Below are 22986 nucleotides of genomic sequence, written 5' to 3'. Positions count from 1 at the left end.
GAATCCAACAACCTGCGTTTCAAACAGAGCAATGTTTTAGTCCAGTAAGTAAAGTATATAAGCAGCCTTCATTGCAGAGATCAAAATACCAAGTACTGGAGCAGAAAATCATGTTTTTCTTCTCTCAGGGTATTTGACACTCTTTTCTGTGTGCATCTCATTTCTTCTACCTTGTAGGAGGTATATGGTAGCTGTCACATTAGTTAGATCATCCAGTCAGTCATGCATTCGATCCTGCATTTCTGACATTCTTGTAGCTGAACAAGAACAGAAGAAAATACTACATGAGAAGCCAATTCTGATTATTATCAAGATATAGAGATAGTCACTCCAGCTGTTAACTGAAAGACATTTTTGTGGCCATAGAAGCCAAACAGTGAGTATCTCATTCAGTTGTTGTTTTGGTGAAACCTACAAGTGAAAACACAGTGAAGACTCCAAGATCCAACCTATAGATGGTCACAGAGAAGCCTGGCATACGTAAATCATAAGGGAGCTTATAGCAGTTGAGCACATTTGCTTCTTTTGTACATAACCAAAAGTCTATAGGGTAACTCGGGTAAGAGACAGAAATAACCCAGATAATTGTACTGTCAGAACAGCAACTATATCCATCTTTGGGAAAACTTGCATACAGACATCTGTGGAGCAGGGAAGCCTTTTAAAATCAATGGCTAGTGCAGGACCTCCTGGGAGGCGCATATGCTTTGCGTTATAAATTGGGCTGAGGCCAAGGGTAAAGCAGGGTTCACAACCCACATATCCCTACCTGGCTATAGGTACTACCTTTTATGGTATAAACAGAAACACCCAGTAAAACTAGATTTAGCTGTGCATCACCATACAGCCTTCCGTCATTAAGATTAAAATTGTTATTAGAGGCTTGCATCTGTCTTCATGTCAGGACTTAAATTTGGATTGAGGTGTTCCAGTAGTGACTTATAAAAGTCATTATTTTAGGATTTTATCAACACTGTTTATGTGCTTTGCCTACAAATCTGTGAAAAAGCACCTCATGTCTGCCTATGCTATTGCAATCGAGTTTTGAAATTAATGTGGCTGGTATTTACGTTGATGAGGAGAATGAGATCCACTGCACATAGAAAGTTTTACATATGTCTTACACTGGCATCTTTGCTTTTCCCCAGAATAAATGACTCTATAACTGGGTGAATAAACACCGAATTAGTCTCAAATTACATTTTAGATATTCGGTCTAAAAATTCCTGTAAGTGAATAATAATTGTATGAATTTTGTCAAAATGGCATTGCATGGTAAAAAACAAAATGTTACTACAAAAATGCTTTCGGGGTAAACGGACTTGGAGGAGGCTCCATGTACAGGAAGCAGCATCAAATTCGCTTCGCCCCGCTACAGGGGAAATGAGGTTTCGCCACCAACCTGAGCAAACTGCTCCCTCTCGTGGTGTGAGGTCGGAGATAGAGCAATAGGCGGAGGCCGAGGCGGGGACAGGCTGCCCCCGAGCAGATGCAGCCCAAGTGGGTAGGAATGGGGAGCCCTGAGCTGGTTGTTACGGAGTATGGGTTTGCTGTTGGCTCGTTCTGACGGTGAGCGCGAGGAAGGAGGCGTTCCTCTTGCTAGGCTGATTCTGAAAGAGTAAAATGAAAAGGCCCCTACTTCCCCAGAGTTGGTGCTCCTCATTGATACTGGCTTCTCCTCAGGAAGAAGACCAAACAGCGATCAGACGCAGACATGGAGGTGCTGGGCGATAGGGACAGAGGGATGTTGGTAGGGTGGGAGAAGAGGGGAGGTGGCTGTCTGAGGACTTCAGACTTGCACCATGATAATGCTGAGTTAAGATCTGTGGCTTGTGGCTCTGTTGTCAGATATAACATAATCACAGAGCAAAGAGTTGATTATTAATCAGAAGAACAAACTGAACACGAATTAAAGAGGAAAATGAAAAAAAAACAAAAGAATTTATGATTGGATTTGTTCCCTAAGGGGGAAGATGGAATTATGACAACGGGTGAGACCTGAAAGACAGACAGGGTTAAGCAATGTTGGGACTGAAAGGCTGAAGTTGGAGGGAAAGGCACTGAGATGGAGTAACAGGCAGGAGGTGATAAGAGGGGCTGGCTAAGAAGAGGGAGGTAGCTTGGGTGTTTGTCACAGCAGAATAACAGTGTGGATGTCAGAAAAGCAGTGAACTGTTACATGACACAGAAAGGCCCAAGCGTACTGACATTTCCACAACAGACCTGATTCTCCATATTTTCACAGACATCCCTGTGCAGTGCTCTTTCTTCTTCCTGACAACAACCTTTTCTTTCAAGTCCTTCAACATATGAGGAAAAGGTGGGGATACTTTACACACCCTTTGTTATGACAAAGTTGTTCAAAGGCTGCATAGAATCCCCATTTGGATAAGTGTATCACATTTATCAAACGAGATATCCAGATATGTATGATATCTTGATGCAGCAAAGTAACTAAAGGGAGCATTTGATGAATTCTGAATTTGAGGGGTGTTGTTAGGAGATGCATAATTTAGCATGTAGGTGTATTTGAAAGAATACCAGCTGGTAAACCATGGTTATCATCTCAGCCCTCTAGCTGGTGACAACAGTAAAAGGATCAACATCCTTCTCAAACTGATAGTGGCAATGATTATTTCTGTGCCACTTTTCATTTTACAGGCTTTCTCAAGAAAATGATTCAATAGACACCCAGGAATTCTATTTCTTTGATATACTGGGAGCCTTGTGTAACTTGTCTTTCCTCCATCAAGTCCTCCATCAAGTGCTTGGCTCCATGCAGGCAAACATTCATGGCCTGAGCACACCTTCAAATACAGGCTTAAATACTGGCCTTTCTATTTCTGTCTCTTTCATACTGGTTCTGTAGTGGTTGAGCAATTTTACAGAACAGTCTTGACAATCCAAATGTCATAGCCCTGCAGGCACTGCTAGCCTGGACTGTCCCTGCCCAGCCTAATCTGGAGCTTCCCCAGAACTTTCCCCATGGTCCAGGACCCATTTATGCCCTCAGACCCTGGCTGAGCTATTCTGTGGCCAGGATGCTGTGCTTCGCATGTCTCTCCCTTAATTCCTGCCTGGATTTTGGACCCATCTTGCCTGTCACAGAATCATAGTCACAGAATCACAGAATGAACTATATCGGAAAAGACCTTTAAGATCATCAAGTTCAACCATTACCCTGGGACTGCCAAGACCACCGCTGAACCCTGTCACTGTCAGCCTCACCTATGCGGTTTTTGAACACTTCCAGGGACGGTGACTCCATCACTGCCCTGGGCAGCCTGCTCCAATGCCTGAACACCCTCCCTGTGAAGGAATTTTTCCTAATATCAATCTAAACTTCCCCTGGTGCAGCTTGAGGCTGTTACCTCTTGTTCTATTGCTTGTTACTTGGGAGAAGAGACTGACTCCCACCTCACTATAACCTCCTTTCAGGTAGTTGTAGAGAGCGATAAGGTCCCCCCTGAGCCTTCTCCTCTCCAGACTAAACAACCCCACTTCCTTCAACTGTTCCTCATAAGAGTTGTTCTCCAGAACCTTCACCATCTCTGTTGCCCTTCTCTGGACCCACTCCAGCACCTCAGTGCCTCTCTTGCAGTGAAAGGCCCAGAACTGAACAGAGTGCTCGAGGTGCGGCCTCACCAGCGCAGAGTACAGGGGGTGATCACTGCCCTGGGCCTGCTGGCTGTGCTATTTGTGATACAGGTCAAGGTGCTGTTGATCTTCTTGGCTGCCTGTGCACAAGCTGGCTCATGTTCAATGGCTGTCAGTCAGCACCCCAGGTCCTTTTCTACCAAGCAGCTTTCCAGCCACTCCTCCCTAAGCCTGTAACTTTGTACGGAGTTGTTGTGGTCCAAATGCAGGACCAGGCACTTTACCCTGTTGAACCTCATACCACTGGTGACAGCCCATCCATCCAGCCTGTCCTCATCCCTTTGCAAAGCCCTCCTACCCTCCAGCAGATCAACACTCCTACGCAAATTGGTGTCGACCACAAATTTACTGAGGTTGCACCCAATCCCCTCGCTCCTCTCCAGCCCTGCCTCACAAATACGCGTGGCTCAGGAACAAAAAAAAAAATGGAATGAGGGATTTTCCTCCCTGCACCTTGCAGCAGGCCACCGACGGGCAGCGCCGGTGCTACTGCTCCCTCTGCAGGGTCGCTCCCGGGAAAACGAGAGGATAGACAGCAACTAGCCCAGGCTGCGCTCGGAGCGGGAGGCTGGGCTGGGCGGGTTGGGGGGATGCTCCTCGGCCTCTTCTTTTTAACTCGATTACGCAATTTAACAGTAAACCGCTGCTTGGCTCACAGTCGCACTCGCACCCATCAGCCCATTACCGTGATGCGCAGGGGTGTGGCGGTAGGGCTCCGGGGGGGGGGTCCCGCCTGCTCTCCCTCCCTTCCCCGGCTGCGGCAGGGTTCAGCCAGCCGCGCCCCGCGCCTGAAAAGGGGGTGTGTGATGCTGCATTTAGGCAGGTGTTGCACGGCGAGCTGCTGCGCCCCACAGCTGCAGAGCGAGGTTAAACCGCCGCGGAAACAACGGAGATGCGGAGGATAATTTAGGGGAGGGGGCGAAGGAGAGGAAAAGGCTGAAGTAAAGGCTGGCATGTGAAGGTTTGCACGAAAACATGGGGAATCGTCCCTACAGTGGCTTGAGGAACCCGCCATGCCCAAGCTCTCCCCTTCCTCTCTCCCTCCCTCCACGACCGGGGCTTTTTTGTGACCGTGGGGGAGGACAGCGGGGGCTCCCGCCGCACTGCCCTCGGGTCCTCGAACCCCAAGTCTCCGAGGCGGAGGCTGGATTCTCGGGGCGGCCACGGCTGCATGCTGTTGTGCGCGGAACACAGAAATCCCACATGCGTTTTATTGCCCGACAGTTTTCCTACATGGGAATGTATGGGAAGCGTAACTCCTCGCCCCGCACACGCCGTCCCTGCAGCAAGACATCCTCGCCTCCGCTGCCGCGCCCACCCTCTCCACATGCCCTGAGCCCTTTTCGCTCGGTCTCTGTCGAAAATGCAACCCGGGGTTATCCTTATCACGGGCCAGCCATGCATCTCTCACTCGGTCCTTGTCCTCAAATGAATAGGATATAGCTTTCATTGTCCCTGCTGAAAGATAGGGCTGCTGGCTCTGAAGCCGCGGCGCAGCCCCACCGCGCTCCTGAGCGTCCCCGAGGAGATGCCAGCGGGTCCCTTCCACCGGCCTCCCCTGGCAGTGGGGCCAAGGGGGGCGGTCGTCCGCCCGGGAGCAGTGGCCGGCCCGGCCGAGCAACCGCTGCAGCCCGGGAGCAGAGGGCGCCCCAGCCCCGCGCACCGCCAGGCTCCCGCAGCCAGAGCGGCGGGCTGGGCTATGCCCGGCAGCGGAGCTTTAAAACGAGGGAGGTGAGAAGGTGCGGACGGTGCCCTGCGTTGTGGCGGAGGTGCGGGGGTGCTGTGGCCGGCCCCAGGGAGGCTTTTGGACGGGGTGTAGTGGGCTGGAGGGATACCAGACCTGAAGCCCCCAGCGACGTTCAAGCCAGCTCTTCAGCTGCAGGAGAGCCTGAGAAAGATCCGTTCTCTTCGAAAACGAGTTGCTTCCCTCTATTTCATTTTCCTTTTGTGTTTAACGTGCAGACGGTCTCCTTAAGCGTGCCCAAAGCATAAACATCTGGGATTTTTCAATCCCTTCCGCCCATGCAGCCCCCCTCGGGCGGTGAAGCGGGCTCCCGCGCCCCCCGAAAGGGCTGCACCTGTAGACAAGCGGCTCTACTTGCCCGTTCCTTCCGCCGCGCAGCTTCCAAGCTCGACCGGGACCGAACCCGCCGCCGCCCCACGGGACACGGCCCTGCCGCGGAGAGGAGGGTGGCGGAGTGCCCGCTCCCCTCGGGACGGGGAGGCTGTCTTTCCCTTTCCCGGTCCCCATCCTCTCCTCGCCGGCATCCTCCCTGAGAGTGTTTTTAAGGGGGGGGGGGGGAGGGCAAGGTGCGTTCGCGGGCCTGGGGGCGATTCTCTCCCTCCCACCCCCCAATATTTAAAGGCCAATATTTAAAACCTCGGGTCCGTGCGCCCCCTAAGCGCGAGCGCGGAGCAGCGCATCCCCCGCCCGCGGGCCCGGGAAAGGGAAAAAAAATAAATAAATAAGTGCGTGTGGCTTTTGAACTGCCCACAGACTGTCACAGGGAAGGGGGGAGGGAGGGAAAGAGGGAGGGGGAGAGAGCGAGAAATGCAGAGGCAGCAGCCGCGGCAGCGGCGGCATTGCTCCAGCAGGCACTAGTCACTCCGGTCCCGGCGAGCGAGCGGGGGAGCGGCGCGGCGCCGAGAGCAAGCGGAGCGGGCTCCGGGGTGCCTGGGACTCTCTTGGTGATAGCCCAGCGCGCAGACACACAGAGCGGGGGCACAGGAGAACCACAGCGAGGTAAGCAGCGGTGTATCTATCGCACTTGTGGCATTTTACGCAGCAGACCCCGAGAGCTGCGCGATTTTTCTCATTTCTACTCCTTCTCCCCTTGGTGTCCCGGGTGTGGGGGAAGAAGCCTTGCGTTTGAACCTGAGAATGGGGAGAGCGGAGCGAGAGGAGCCGCCTGTCCGGGCATGCTGCTGCAGGGATATCACTGCGAGGAGCTGGATTCCTCGAGAGGGAAGGAGGAAGGGAGGGAGGGATGGAGGGAGCCCGCCCGGGAGAGACTTCGAGGCACAGATCGGGCTGACGGCTCTGCCTTGGGATTTAAATGCCCGACGAAGCTTTCCTGGGGGAGAGGACGTGGGGCAGCGGGGGGGTGTGCTGGGAATAACCTTGGGTTATATGCCCCGTTTCTTTTCGGCGCCTCGACTCTGTTTCCAAAGGGAGGCTGCTTAAAAAATAAATTAAAAAAGGAAAATAAAAATAGAATACCCCCCCCAACCTCGCAACGAAAGGAAGCGCTCGGAGGATGCAACGCACCACGCGAGGAAGATGGCAGGGCGGCTGGCTGGGGGCAGTGGTGGGGCTGGGCTCGGTGGGGCGGGCGCCCCGCTGCCGGGAGAGCGGTGGTGCAGTGCAGGGAGCCCGGCGGGCGGGACGCGGTGCGCGGAGGCGCGCAGCCCGCGGTGGGGACGAGGCGAGGCGCGGGGCGGCGTGTGCCCATTGTGGCTGGCAACAATAGGATTGTTCTCGGCGGGGCGGAGGGGAAGGAGCAGCCCTGACCGCGCCGTAAACGCGTGTGCCCGTTTTAATCCCTGCTCTCGGCGGGGCGTTAGGGCACTGTTCTAGGGGTAGGGGCTGCCGACCGGCAGCCACTGCCTACCCCCCCCCCCAGTCTCCCCCGCCCCTCCGCCGGTGCCGCTGCGCTCGTAGCGCCCGGTGCTCCAGTTCATGAATATTCATCGAATGCCGCCCCCCTCTTACCACGGCTCCCCCCGTTTTGTCTCCCCACCACCGAAACGAGCTGCACCTCCCCGCGGCCTTTTTGCCTTCCTCCTCCCGCCCCGCCTCCGCTGTGCCTCCTCTCCCCACGCACACGCGTGTCTTTGGAGCACGGCTCTCGCCGGGAACTTCCCCGTGCCTCGGCTGGGCGCGGCGCCTCACACGGGGGAACGAGAACGACCGGGGGGGAGGTACGGAGGAACACACACGACACGCAGCAAACACACACCCACCCTCCCGCCACACGCGGGTGGAGCCGCTGCCCGCGCCTTTGTCTGTGCCCGGCGCATGCGTGAAGGCGGGGATGGGGCTGGCGGCGGAACAAAGGCGATGCGCTGCGGCGCGCTGTGATTCTCAGCTCGGCCCCTCCCGCAACCTCCCCTTAACCTCCCCTTAGGCTTTGCCGGGGCTTCAGCCGGCCCCGGTGCGGGAAATCGGTCTCTACGCTGAGCCCGGTTTAACTTTGGCACTGAGACCGTGCGCGACGGCAGAGGGGACTCCGACGCCCCCTCGCAGCGCAACCCCCACCTCGCCGAGACAAAAATCCGTCATTTTTGAAGAGGAAAAGGACGGCGGTGCTGCCGCCCCGCCCGCAGTCAGATTTCGCTCGAGGTGCTCTGCGTGTCCGGGCCGCCTCCTCCTGGAGCATCCCCCTCTGCCGAGGAGGAGCAGCCCTCCAAGAGAAAGATTCATTTATTTATTTATTTAGTGTGTGCGTTAGTGCGACATCTTGAAATCTCTTTTGTTCGAATCGTTGCATCTCGATGCCGGTTGGCACCGGCGCTCGTTCCTCCTCCTCCCCTTTTTCCTTCCCAGCAGATGCTGTTGTTCAAAATTAGGCTATATGTTTCTCTTTTAGGGTGTTCATGCATAAGCCGTTTGGAAACGGGTAATTTTGCGAGCTAACGACTTGTTAGTTTCAGAGCAGAGTCAACTGGTGTATTTGTGAAGCTGAGGTTAAAGATGACAAAAGAATAATGAAGGAGGGCAATGGGTGCAGTGGGCTGTGGGGATGCAGTGGATGCAATGGGAGCAGAGGATAGCAATAGGGTTTATTGTTTCCCCTCTAGCGTGATGAGCACTCGTTGGAAAGCATACCCCTCCAAGGCCCCTCCGTGCATGGCGATTACTTGATATTTTGAGTGTTTTCAATTAAAGTCCCTTCTGAAGAAGCGCTGCCATCAGAGCCCTAAAATTTGGCTTAATATCCCCTCTCTTCTTGCCAGATGCTTGCCAGGCACCACCTAGACCTGTGGCCAGGCTTCAAACGCTGAGGGATTTTTCCTGGTGTAGCTGTTCCCCGTTACAGCAGTGAGGGCGTGGGGTGGGAGTGCCAGACCAGGGCAAGATGCAGCATCTGTTGCTGCTGCTGTCTCCAGATACCTTGACCCACACAATCCTTTTGTATTCAGTGGGATTCTGAGAATTTTGGGCAGACCATCAAAGCTTTAGGGGCGAGGGAACAGGAAGAAGTAAGGACATGACCGAAGGTTTTTCACTTGCTTCTCTCCGCTCGTATGAGAGAGAAGCTTTGCTTTGTGATCTTCCTATCTGCTTATTTGGATGCAGTGCATATTTTCTTTTTGTCCGGCTCTTTTAGTTTTAGTGGAGACCACCAGCTCTGGTCTGTGAACAAAATAAACCCAAAGCATTGGGAAACTCGTGGTGGCTCTGTCTGTTCTTGTACGCTTCATGTATGAAATAGCTGATTGTGTAATTTAGGAAAATGGTATGTAGCTTCCAAAAAGCAATCAAAAAGCAATCATGCAGCAGTTTTTGCTGTTGATACAACCTCTGAGCATATCCAATTAAAATAAAATCAACATTAAAAGGTAAAACTGGTAAAATTACCCTTCCAGTTATTGCATGAAGCAATGATCAGGTGCTTTTTCTCTTCTTCCCCCCACCCCCTCCCTTTCCAGGCTTCTTTGCGTATGAAATGCAACACCCACTGAAATAACCTGCTAATAAAAGATTGATTTATTTCAGAGAGTGTCATGCCTTCAGAGCATGCCCTTTCACTGAGATTATAGATTGTGCACACTCCATAATTTCAGAACCATCCCTAGAGCAATCTCTAGTCTTAATTATTTGTGTGTTTCGATCTCTCTGGAATAAAATCTTGTGTTTGTGCTGCATTCTGCTGGTGGATTTGCCCCATGCAGTGAACCATGAAGTCCTTCAGCAGAGCCTCCTGTGTACAGGGCAGCTTCCATCTGAGCAATGCTGAATTCTTTTCTTGTGCAGGCATCCACCCATGCCCCGACAGGATACATGCTGAGGGACAGAAGCTGGTTGCAGGGCAGAAACAGGCCTTCCCGTGAAGTCTTGGGAGAGCTCTGTGTGGCTACATTTTCAGGCATCCAGCTACCATTGAGCTACTAATTGTTCAGACAATTGCCATTAAAAGCTAATTTTTCATTTATTTTGGAAAGAAGAACTTCAGAATACTTATTATTTCTCCTCCTCCTGCAAGAAGAGGGTGCTACATGCATATGTACACATTTGTGCCCGAATCCCAGGTCTTGATATAGGTCTGTAGGTGTAAATGAAGTGTCCTTGGGTACACTGTGAATTTAAAGGTCAAAATCTGATTTCTTCAAGTCAGAAAACTGGATGCTATTCAAACATCATGAAGAGCTGTCAACCAATATTCATGTCCCTTCATTACTACAAGGGTAGTGAAGGGCAGGCCATTTTGGTGTACTGTACAGATGCACAAAGACAGCTTCATAAGCAAAGAAAGAAAACTTAGGAGGGGCTTGAGTTGCTGCTTTTGTGTCAATCAGGAATGATAAGAATGAGGTAAGAACTAGAGCAACTGAATGCATTAGAGACTTCAAAATAGAAACCATATGCAGCATAATAGAGTTTTTATGCATTAGTAGGAAACACTTTCAAGATTAAAAAATGCAGGGGGAAGAAGGGGGGAAACACTCCATGCAGAATGGAAAGGACTAAAATCTTTTCTACAGCATCTTGTATCTCACAGCTGTCTTTCTTAAAAGCGTGATGCCAGCTAAGCTTTTTACTACAAGATGGAGAGGTGCGGTTAGTATAAAAATGTAGCTGTTGGTTATTTGATATGAAAATTCATAAGTTTAAAATAGAAACCGATTGATAGCAACATGATTCCTCAAACATGAAAGATTCCTGACTTGCCAGAATCTGAAAACAAAATCCTTTGACTTTCTTCAGCATACCAATAAATGTAAAGAGATACTGATTCGTAACACATGTGGAATGGTCAGGTTTTGCCTGGGAGCAAGATGTGTAGTAATTCCTTCTTAAGTATAGTTAATGGAATTTAACTCCAAGGAAACAGTTTTCTTAATAAAAACCTTCTGTCTAAGGATATAAATCAGAGTCTGATCTCTTTTGATGTGTTTGGTATTGTGTTCTGCAGAATAGAAATTAAGTAGGCTGTATAGCTGATCTGACTTGTTGGGTGTAGGCTGCCAAGAGCCTCACCAGTGCTGTAGCATTGGGAAAGCCACATGCCTTTTAGTCACATGTTGCATAGTTTAGATTTTAGCTCGGTAAGTAGTGGAACATATGATAATGATCTGCTGATTGAGGGATTTTTTATTTTTTAAGTATTCTTTTTTTTTTTTTTTTTTTTACTCTGTAGGAATTTGAATGTCTTTTCAAAAAGTTTAAATTTATGTACACTGCCCTAGCTATTGTTCAGATAGTATGCAGTGGGTGCTTAACGTAAACCATAGGACTGAAGGTAGGAGCTTCTTTTTGATTAGAGACTTGCTCTCCTTACAAAGGATATAACACTGAATATGTACTAAGGTTGGGCCTTAACCACCTACCTTTTGCTACTTATAAAAGTATGTTGATGAATGCTTGCTAATGATTGGCATGAAGGAGATGTGAACGCAGTGTTGAAGCACAACTTGTTACTCTAGACAAAAGCCTAGTAACTGTAATGGCAAAGCTTCCTATAGGACTAATTTTAATAACAGAAATCTGTGCCGTTATGACTTTACATGCAAAATGGAAGCCACTTCTGTTCAAAAAGAAAACAAGGGAGCTGCTGGCCGTCTCCTGTTTCAATAGTCCTTAAACACTCTATGGGATGTAGAGCATAACCCCTGCAAAAGAACAGGATCTGGTTGTAGCTTGTGAATTTACTGTCTTCTATTACTGTTTTCTTTATGTGATTGCTTGGTGAAGGAGGGGCTCATATTCAAAATTACAGCTTGACCTTATTAACTGTTTTAGGATGGAGTAAAAAATGGTCACATAGCAGGATGCTATAGAAGTGTATCTGCTAGACAAATTTAAGATGATTGCTGAGCTATGAAGAAGAAATGATGCAAAGTTAGACAAAACAAAGTATGGATCAACAATAATAGAACTAATAAATGACTCTCTCATTTAACTACCTTAGAAAAGCACATACAGAACAAATGCAAATAAGGATGTAGAAAGCAGTGAAACCCAGTTGCAAACACATAATCAACACAGAAGAGTGAAACCATGAGAAACACTTTGGTACATCTGTTTGTCCAAGATAGGCTGGAGCTTAGAATTGCTACATCAGTTTCCTGCAATCGTCCTTCCTCAAAGCAGTGAAACGCGTCATTCAGGGAGAAAGAAAATAAAACCAAAAACAGGTTAGAAGTGGTATAAAACTAGGAGTTTGAAAAAGGATAGGGTGAAACCTGTCACTACGAGATGTGGTACTCAGATGGTTTTAGAATTCCCCATTCATACATAAAGTTGCCCGTTACTTGTATTTTGGCCAGCACTGGTAAGTGCATGGTTGACTTCTGCAACTGACTGCTGAGCTGGTGGGAGGAAGCACATTCAGTAAGCTCTGAGGTGGTGAAAACAGCCCTTCTGAGTTTCTTGCCGTCACCACAAAAGCCGAGGCAAATGGGGGAGATGTGCTAGCTGCACTAACCAACAGGTTTTGGAACCAGATGGGCTGAGAAAGTAGTGCTCATTATCCTCCAGCAGTACTGCTCAGCCCTGTGTGTGAACTCTTCGCCGCTGAATATACAGCCTGCTCTGGGAATAGATGCTTTCACTGAAGAGTGGGTGAAAGCTGCCTGTTGACGATCGCTCTCCTTTTCAGGTCTACAAGCCCTGTGAAGCAAGGGAGATAACTGTTCCCTAGAGCGTAAAAATGAAATCTGGCCAGATTTTCCAGGCTCTTCCATTCCATACTTTGCTTGGGATGGGGGAGAGCATACTGTTGGTTTGTTACTTTCTTCTGCTAGGAACTTTCACCAGGACCGTATGAGGCCTCTGTAGTGTAACTGTGTTCAGGATAGACCCTGGGCCTTTAATTCAAATGCCTAAATTAGCAGACTAAAGCAAATGTGGAAATGTGGAAGATCTTTCCTTGTTTGCAGTCCATACATGCTCTGCATAAATCCATCATTCATAGCTAAGAGCATCCTGATGCCTCTAGAAAGCTGCATGTGGTATGTGAGAATTCAAGGAGAGTGACAAGTTGTCCATGCAGACAATTTTTTCTGATGGATCTGGTGTCATTCGCAGGGAAGGATTTTGGTAAGAAGGGTTTATCCATTCTCTGTCCCTGTATGCTGTTCTCTTTTCTCATTTCCTGCCTTCAGGGGTCTTCACCTTGAAGAAAACCATCCTACAGTGCAGAGGTGTAAGCAGAGCCCTTTTAAGCTGCTTGTGGCCATCTGATATTCCACCAGTAATGTACATTTTCATAATTTTGTCAGTGCTGGTTTCCTGATGCTTTCTGCATAGTGGCCCATCCTTTACATCCAGTTGCCTTGAACTGATAACATTGTCCTAATAAATAATAAGAATCAAGCCAAGTAAGAGCTGCCACATGCACTGAAAAATGATAACTCACCTGAGTGTACTCTTTTGCCATGCGTGTAATATTGAGTAAAAGCTTCTTCAGAGCTCAAAAAGACTAATATTACAGTATTTTTTTATAAGCACTAGAATAATTATTGGGTCATTGAAAGTTCAGCTGTCATCCTCTTGTGTGGATGACTCAGTGACTGACAGATTCATGAACAAATTGTTGGTGGTAATGGCGGGAGAAATGTGGCACTCCTTATGGTGTCTCATTCCTGACAGAACAATACACTGTATTGACAGTTCACTACATCACAATGTCTTGAAAGCGACCTTCAGTGCTGAGGTAGGTTCTCTTACCAAGGGTTCAAATGATACTGCAAATCACCCACAGGTGTTTTTTGTAAACATCTCTTAAAGCAACACTGTTACCAAGGCATTATGGAGAAAAGCAACCATATCAGTCAACAGATGACAAATAGAATGGATCCCCCTTGCCTGAAGCAGGATAAATATTGTGTCTTTAAATACTTGCCATCTCTGTTCTAACTTGGGGTTGATATATAGAGGATGGCGTTGAGGGAGATGGACTGGCTTTGCATGCCCTCCCAACAGCCATTGTCTGTGTGAGGCGAGAGACTGAACATCTGAGCGCCTCACCATTGGAAACACAGAGGCCATAAGGAGTGAAGGAAGTTCTGCACTGTCAGATTTGTGGTTCAGAAAAAATGTCTGTCCAGGAGTTTGCTGTGAAACAATGACATTAAATTTACAGTCTGAGAATAGAAATATTTCTCTCAACAGCTTTTATTTCATTTCTATTTAAACCCCTAAGTTGTTTGGCACATTTTCCCCTAGTTTAAGCCATTCAGTGTGCTTCTTGGTAGAAACTTTGTATTCTAACATGTTGAGATATACCTTATTATCTCTGTGAATGCGTCACAGTTTAAAAACTTTCAGTGTCTTCAAGCTAGTACTTACATTTTTTTTCAGCTAGCTTTGGCTCTGTATTCTTCCTTGCCATGTTCCTGTAGGTTATTTATCTGTATTTTGAGTAAATTATCCCAGTGACTGTGTTGCCTTTTCCCTTGGTTATTTTTTCCAGAAGTCCGTATTTTTTGCCTATTTCAAAGAACACCTTGTGAATCACACAGTAACATGTGATGTGTGCATTAGCAGATATGCAGAACACAGTAAGATCTGTGTCATAAGCTCAAGAGTGTGCTGTCATTCCTGTGTGATAGACTAAGATATGAGAACAGAACCACTTATTGCAAAGCTTTAAAAACTCTCAGAATTGCAAAGCTTTAAAAACTCTCAGACTACTAGACCCCAACCGTTTGCATGGCTGTGAACATCTAGATATTCACTAAAGTGAGATCATAATCACCATGAGAACTTGGTCTTAAAAGTTTTATGCAAATACTGTACAATATGGAAATCTTGGAGCTCTGCCAAACAAAAGCTTTCAACACTTTCAACTTCTTATCACTTGAAGAAATATTAATGTGATTTCTTCTCCCGCTGACTGAAAGGGAATAGATTCTTTTCTTTTTTACATGTTGTTTTTAAGCAAAACTGGCTTTTGAATAAATGAAAAAAAAATCAACAAAACCCAAAAAAAACAAACCCCCATGAATGTGATAGCTTACATTGTCGGTCTTCTTTTCAAGAAGAACTAGATCTGTCTGATTCCTGTAGAACATAAACCAAATTGCTGCAAAATCATAATTAAACTACATTAGTGAGTTGCAAAACCTTCCAAAATGTACTTTTAGGGAAAACATTTGCTATTATATTAGACAAAGCTTGTCTGTTAAGCTGTGGCTTTGCTGGCCTGCCTATTGCATAAAGGCCAGTAGCTGTCACAGTCATACTGGCATGAGTTTCTTTCATATAGAAACCCTTCTTTGGACCCACTTCTAATTGCTTGAGATTTTAATTGTGTTCAGATAAAGCATAACATCTATAAATAATGGAGACAACAACATGATTGCTGTGCAAATTCACTATGAATGCCGTCAAGGTGAGGGCCATGTTCAGGCCAAATGAGTTCATGATGGCAACTATGTATGCCTTTTTTGCTGAAGTATAACTTTGTGGCAACAGAGTGAAGGCAAAATAGCCTTTGGTCACTGTGGAGGTTCACCAAGTAGGGGGCCAGAAAACAGTGGATTGATTTAGGTCATCTCCTGTACATTTTGCTCCCAGAGGAGACCAAAAAACTCAAAGAATGTTATTTTCATTAGAATTACAACTAGTCATCTCAGTTAATTAACCTCTTAAATAGAGAAAACTTACAGCAATAAGAGAAGCAAAATAATAGATGAAGGTTTTATTCACAGCCTGATCTCTGCCCATGAGCCCTTGCAAGTTTTGAATACTAATGCTGGTTTCGAGTACACAGTGGTTTTTTGCATTGAAACAAACTTCCACAGTCATCCCTGGTCCCCAGCTTCCTTTTCAACACCTCTGGGGTGCGACTGGGGGCTGCTACATGCTCCTCACAGCAATTTTATAGTTTTGTTTCCGAGCTGCACATTCCTGGCTTGAATCTTTTGCCCGTCTCACCCTGCCATCTTTGGAAGCCTTCCCTCCTCTGAGCAGACTCAAAGACTTCTCCAGGGAAGGAGCTCTTCTGGACACTGGGTCTTCTTCTTAAAACAAACAAATAAAATGAGGCTGTCCGCTGGAGCCTTCTGTGTTGTCTTGCAAATACAGTGGCTTTGGTGGGACTGCATCCATGGGGCGTATGTGGTCTGTAGTGCCAGTCATCGGCTGTTGCGCTGATGATGTTTGTTGACTCCCTGCACTGGAAAGGAGACCAAATAGCTAACTTAATTATTACAAATGCCCTGTTTTATCTTAATTAATCTAGACATATGAGTCTGGTTCCCTGATCTAATTATCTAGGGAGATAGTTATATATAACTTCATGTATCTAGGCACATTCAGCTATTTGTGGTTAAATCTGCTCATGGTTCCTAAGAGACTATATATTCAAAGTTATGGAGTCACAGACAGGAATACCTTCCAGCTGCCCTTCATCTGCAATAAAAAATACAGAGAGTTCTTCTTAATTAACATGGTTGAATATTTTTTTTTTATGTTAGAAGTACACCTCATAACTTATAATCACATTAAAGTCTTCCATGGAAACAAGGAGGCATCTTTCTCTGTTGTGCCACTAAGGACTAGCAAGTAACTGGGTCTCACACAAGAAATGGGATTTCCACTGTCGGAATAGATAAACATAACTTTAGACTGTGTTTGGAAAATATCTGCCCTTTGCTCTGTAACAGATCAGGTCAGTAACTTGAGTAAAAATAATTTGAATGATTTGAAATTAATAAATCAGATTAAAAATTCCCTGTCTGTGAAATTATTTCAAATAAAGATGAAATGTGGTAGCCATAAAGAATGTGATCAGAATTACCATAAAGAAGATTATGTTCACCAGAAAGGGACAAGAAGAATAACAGAGGTCCACTCCATAGTCTGCAAATGAAATACATTGCCTTTTAACTGTCCTAAAATGGACATCTAAAAATTTTCTTTCATATACTATGCATTGAACATACAAAGATAATACGTCCATGGGTCATGTGCCACATAAAAGAGAGGTACCATTCAAGTGGATTTACCTGTAAACAATAAGAGGGATCAAACAGGATCTATGAAGGGGAAAAAGGAATACATTGATTCTCTGCAGTGTAAAGAATAGAATTATTATTTTAAGAAGAGATAAGAAAATAACCAGCGAGAGATCACTCAAATGTAACTCAAGAAGAGTTACAAGAAGAGAGACTACCTAGACTTCTCTTGAGGTTTCTTCCAGCCCTGTGGTTTGTGGGACCGGGCATATGGAGATCCTTTGGAGCAAGCTTGTTCATGAGTGCAGAGATTAGTTCAGTTGAAGCAAAATCATTCCCAAGCATGCTAATTTATTAGCAGTATGTATGAGTTCGATTAAAACAGAGACCAAAAGATAAACTGTCTGCTGAGATGCTTTATGGACATGGTGTATGTTAGAAATAAATATAAAAATAAGGTTTTTCTAGAGCTGGCAAAAGGAGATTAAATTTATTGATCCTGAACAGCATATGTTGTTCATCAGAGATTTCTCATACCACTTTTGACAGAATTCCTGAAATATGCTGTAAGTTTGAGGCTATTCTTCACATTTGGGCTAATGTGCAAGAAGAAGCTTACTAAAATGGTTGAGGCTTTTCAGCTCCTAAAGTTTGTTTCAAGACGGTGATGTGTGATCATGGGGGTGTATTTGAAAATTATAGTCTGTAAGCACAGGATGAAATTCTGTGACTGCATCTGAAGACAGCTGTGTAATTCTGATTAATATGACACTAGGATGTCTTTTGTTACTTAATCCATAGGCTGCAGAGACGTTTGCTGGGTTGTTCTGCAGATGAGTTGAGAATCTTAACTGTGTAGCAAAGGCTATACACACGTTTTCAACACATGGTTGCTCAAACTTAATGGCAAAATAACAATAGCTTTGAAGGTTAAGCCTGATATAAATTAGGCTAATTTCTAAAGAAATCCTTGGTATGTATTCATAAATAGGTTTGAATAGACTTAATGTTTAGCTGAACAAATATCTTTGTGCAGTCTATCTTTTTGTGTGCAGGTGGGCAGCTGCCATTGAAGCTCCTGGTTCAATACTAGGGGCTATCCATGCTGTGGCTGCTGTGGATTACGTGTTTGAAATCAGTCAACACTTCTGTACTTGAGGACAACCTGATATTTATGCACATATTCCATATGCGCTTACTGGAAATAATGTTGTGCCCTTAAGAAGCACTTGTAGAATTTGTAGGTTTCTGTTTAATGGAACAGATTATTGGCTAGCTGCCCAAATATTGGTATTATTAGAGATGAGGGAATGCTCACCTTCGTTTAGCTGTTAATTGTTAGATTATTCAGCAATGTATGGATTTTGAGCCATGCACAGTGGTGTTTTGGCATTTTATAAGGTGAACCTTTCAATGTGGGATGCATGTTTGGGAACAGAGCTAGAGCTGTGGGCTTTATTCCAGTTTTATTCATGTTGTTGATCAGTAAGTATTTGCTTTGGATCTAATTAAGTTGTACTAATAAAGTCAGAGTTGTGAGCCACTAGAATTCCACAGTAATTTGGATGATTAGGTGGGCAGCACTGATTGGGTCTGATGCTCGTATGTGATATAACAGTGCTTGTGTTTGCAATCATTAATACACACTGCTTTACCAAAACGTTAAATCCTGGTGTTGTCATCTGTTTGCTTTTGTTCCTGTCTTCCTCCTTGGTTCATTTGGGAAACCAGTGGTAGGCTAATTTGGATAGTATCGATATTGCAGGTGAGTTTCATACTGCCTGAAGAGGAAGAAGGATTATCTTTTTAAACTGTAAAAGGTAAGTGTGTGCAGTTTTCATGTTGAGTAGATAGGTCAGAAAAAAAATATGCCTTAGGTTAGGATTATTTTGATCAGAGACAAAATCCCTGGCATTAGGTCTTATTAGTAGGCTCATATAAACTGGCACAAAGCACTGCAGTATAGTCTGTAGAGCAGAGAATATTTTTTTGTTTCTAGTATATGGGCCTATAGATGAGAAACAGCAGACCTAGTGATTACGGCAGTGAGGGAAGGGAGTGTGTCCTACATATGCTGGGCTATGCAAGCGCATATTACTGTGCAGTAGTATATACTAGGGTAGGTAAGGAGTGTGTACTAGTCTATATACAGGCAGTACCCTCTTTTCTGCAGTAGATCTCTGTGTGGGAGCTATTGAATGAGGGTGCTGGGTTAGGGTGGTTTTGGGGCTTTCACTGCTTGTCACCGGTTTGAGTCAACATTCTGCATCAGAACTGGCTTCAGCTGTGTTTTGGTGATGAATCTGGTTTCGGTAAAAACTATCCACAAGTGATCTAACCAAGCCTGTTTCATCAGCTGCCTTATGGAGCTGTGCGTCACAAGCTGTGGGTAAGCAACATGGAGTACTAAAAATGACCATGCTGGAACTTCATTCATGGGTTGATATGCTCTAGAAAATCGTTTTTATCTTCAAGTACTATGTGCATGCTGATGTTTGAACTCCAGAGATGAGTGGATTTGTCATAGAGAAATATTTGACATGTATAAACTGAACATGGCTGGCATAATTAGTCTGCTTCTACAAAAACCTTTTTTACTTAAAAGACAGGCCAATGAAAATAAACATGAACTTTAAAATCAACCCTCAAGTTTATATTACAGGATTACAGTACGCTTTTGAGACTACTATGTGCAATAGTAGGATAGTAGAAACATTTCCATTTTTTACCATAAAGTAACTAGCTACTTAATAAAAAGTGCAGTTCGAAGAGTTTTGAAGTTTAAGACCTAAAACATGCAATAGCGTACAAACCCTATGGACTAATGAGTGTTAATTAAAGAAGAGCATACATCACATGCCTATTGGTAAAGCACCCCAAGGACGTGCAGCAATAAGAAAATTTGTTGCAAAATCAATAATGTGAATTACTTGAAATCTGAACATATTTTAATAGATTTTACAGCTTCCTGTGTAGTGCCACATCCTTTACATTTTTCCATCAAATGGTAAGTGTAATACTGATAAGAGGAAAAAATGAAATAAAATGCAGCAGCAGTTTCTAGTCGAGTGAAGAGTACTTTTGACTTTATAATTTTTATTTTCTTTTACTTTTTTAAAAAGATTGTCTCAAAAAGGTATGTGATTTGGCCATGACAATGGAGCTGTCTGGGAGTCTTTCAATGAGATGTTTTCTACTGAGATGTTTTCTACTGGAAAACATCTGAGTATTTGTAGCTCAAATTGAAGTTTTTATTTCTAGCTGAAAGAAAAAACATGAGACTTACCAACTTTGAGCTAGCTAATCATTTCATGTGTGAGAAACCCATGTGGACAACCAAGATTCAAATTTTCACTCTTGCTGGGGTATTAGAGTTGTCTCCTGTAAAACAAATGAGTAACATATTCAGCAGACTCTTGTCCAGTTTTGGTGAGGTCGGTCTCAGTCTCTACTAATGGAGTTGGTTCCATGCTATGTAAACAACCAATTGGCGAGAGAACATCTCGGTTCAGAGCACTCACAGAGGTATTGAAAGCTGAGCTTCAGGTAGGAACTGGACAGAGATGAGCTGAAACATGCATTTTTAATAGTTAAAGTAACTCTCTTTAAGAAAAGGTTTTAAATCTATGGTTAATTTTTTGCTTGTCTGACTCCAGAAGCTGATATAAAAATGCGATAAATACCAATATTTTGGGAGACTGGACAGCTTTTTATCATGTAGCTCTAGTATAATGTCAATGTCTTTGTTTGGAGTCACAAATTAAATATCTACCCCTTCTGCCATTTTGCAGTATATTATTTGTAGGAGTTTCTGGGAAGATGTTCAAGTCCCCACTGCCAATTAAGTGCCTGGCATGAATCTTAACCACGGAGCTGGTCTCGCTTCCTTATGCTAGAGGCAAATTACATAGCATCAAAATTTTAAATTTATGTTATGAGTGGGATTTTTTCCTTATTTGAGAACTAATCCCATCTATGGTGTTTGATACTTAAGGGTGCAGATAGGACAGCTGAACTGAATCAGCAGCTCCTCAGGGTGGGCTGGCTGCATGCTCTCCCTTTTGCTTTGTTGGATTTTTTTGCTGGCTGGGCTCCTTTTCTCCCAGCTCAGTGAGCTGAATCACCTCGCCCAGGGCTCAGCTGAGAGCCAGACCAGCTGCAAAAGAAGAAGAGTGGGCGGTGGGCCCATCCCACTTGAAAAAGCAAGCTATTTAATTTCCCTTTGTTCTATCACCTAAATACACCTTAATTTCAAGATTTTAATGATTTTTAATGCTATTCCTCTAAGCATTTCTTTTTTTCATCTAAATCCATGTGTTTAAGACTATCCATCTTATTACTAGAACATGAAGACGTTGCATTATGGAATTAAAAAAAAAAAAAAAAAAACAAAAAATTGCACAAACTTTTGCAGATTAAAACCAATTGTGAAGTCTTCCAGTAAAATGCTTTTTGGTTTTAAATCTAGTAGGTAAACTGCCTCAGTGCCAAAGGGCTAAATCTGCCCAAAGATCACTCTATGTCTGAACTGACAAGGGAGTTTCAGTGTGGGAAATCAGAAGTGAGTTAACTCAAACTGACCTGTAATGACCATCTACATCTCTTAACATCTGTATCTATTTTGAGTAAATGAAGACTGACTCAAATCTCGAGCTTCCTTTTTTTTTTGTCTTTTTTTAAGCTGGTTCGGTTCCTGTAAAAGCAAGCAAGAACCCTTCTGGTTTACGATGCAATCCTTTTGTTTACATTTGAATGGAGATGCATGTGTAAAACTCAGGTGTGAGTAAAGTGGTATGCTAGTAAAGGGACGCCTCAGCCTATTCGACACTTCTGTGCCTTGGGTGGGAGCCAGACCTCTCAAGGGATGTTGTGATCTGGCACTGCAGGACAGCTGCAGAAGGCTTAGAAAATTGTTACTTTAATGTTGTCTTTTAATTTGAATATTAAAAATAGTGAGTAGGTTGTTATGATGAAACTGTTACATTGGACTGGAAACTTGGCTTCATACTTTCAAGTGTTTCTTAAAGTTCATTTAATGCTGACTTGGGAGAGTTGGGGGATTTCCATCAATTTTAATCTAGGAGACTACATTTTAATTCCTAATACATATTTATGATCTCTTCAAAGGATTTTTTTTCTTTTCATTAATGTAAGAGACACTCATAGTTTGCTTCAAAAGATAAAGGATATTTTAGTTCAGCTAGTTCATCTTTAATTCCTGATTCCCACTTCAAAACAGCTTGTTGAGACTACAGGTTGTGATCCTTGATAGAATTAGATCAGTAAAGCAGCAGTGAAAATGTGTTGCATGTAACAAATTGCTACACCAATGCTGAAATCCTTTGTAAAGAGGAACTCAGCACTTGTTGTGAAATGTCTTATGCTGTAGATAGCTCAGCATAATTTATGAATATGTGTAGTTTTCTCACTCTGTACTTATAAGATGGCTATAAAACTGAGCGTCATTTTGTACAGGTTTTTCATATCTATGTCTACTGTGTCAGCCATTTGGCTGCAGGAAAACGGTACCACTTGCTCGTGGGAGGGGAAGTTAGCACTGTAGGAGACAGTTTGTCAGGACAGCGAGGCAAGTGTGCTGTTCTTACGTAAAGCTGTATTTTATGAGGTGAGCCCAGCTATCATACTGGTTTTTCATACAGTAACTCATTGGGTACTTCCTGCCTACCGAAACTTGCTGAGAAGTCTTGTTTTTACCATGTCCTGAGGCAATGCAGTATAAAAGAAAGGACTGTTGATGGGATTTTCTAGAAACCAAGCTGCAAGTAAATTTCTGATCTTATCTGGAAGTGAAGAAGAGTTGGACCAATCCTAATTCATCAGATCTACAGCTATAGATCCACAATTTTCTGCTCATTTATACTGCTGCTGTAAAAGTGGGAATATGTCCGTAGTGCATTTAGTAGCTTTAGAAATGTGGGAGTTAGCTATGTTCCCAGCAGCACCATAACCACATTCATGAGGAAGTTCTGTGGAAGCTAATTTTGTCCTTCTGAGAAGGTTTAGACACTTCCTGCAGAATTTCACATGTATTTTACTCTACTGCTTCCACTAACATGGGCGCCAGTATCTTACTGTGCCCCATGGTTTTGCCTTCCAGTTGTTTCAGTACTAGTTTCAGTGTTGCATTGCCTGGAGCAGTAGGTATCCATTTTTCTCAATAGAATTAAATTGAATAAAAATGGC

At 44.7% G+C, this 22986-nt stretch overlaps 1 protein-coding gene across 1 annotated transcript in view; it reads left to right on the top strand.

Annotated features, from left to right (window-relative positions):
* Positions 1 to 6264: 6264 nt before the first annotated feature.
* The window catches only part of BASP1 (brain abundant membrane attached signal protein 1), a 48286-nt gene continuing 31564 nt past the window's right edge, over positions 6265 to 22986 (top strand). The window contains exon 1 of the mRNA XM_080611536.1: positions 6265 to 6400. The gene's annotated coding sequence lies outside the window, so the exon portion shown is untranslated. The remainder of the gene's footprint in view (positions 6401 to 22986) is intronic.

The sequence above is a fragment of the Psittacula echo genome (assembly GCF_963264785.1).
Source record: "Psittacula echo genome assembly, chromosome: 2".
NCBI classification, from domain to species: domain Eukaryota; kingdom Metazoa; phylum Chordata; class Aves; order Psittaciformes; family Psittacidae; genus Psittacula; species Psittacula echo.
Note: the sequence above shows the minus strand (reverse complement) of the source record. Positions and strands in the feature narration are given on the sequence as shown.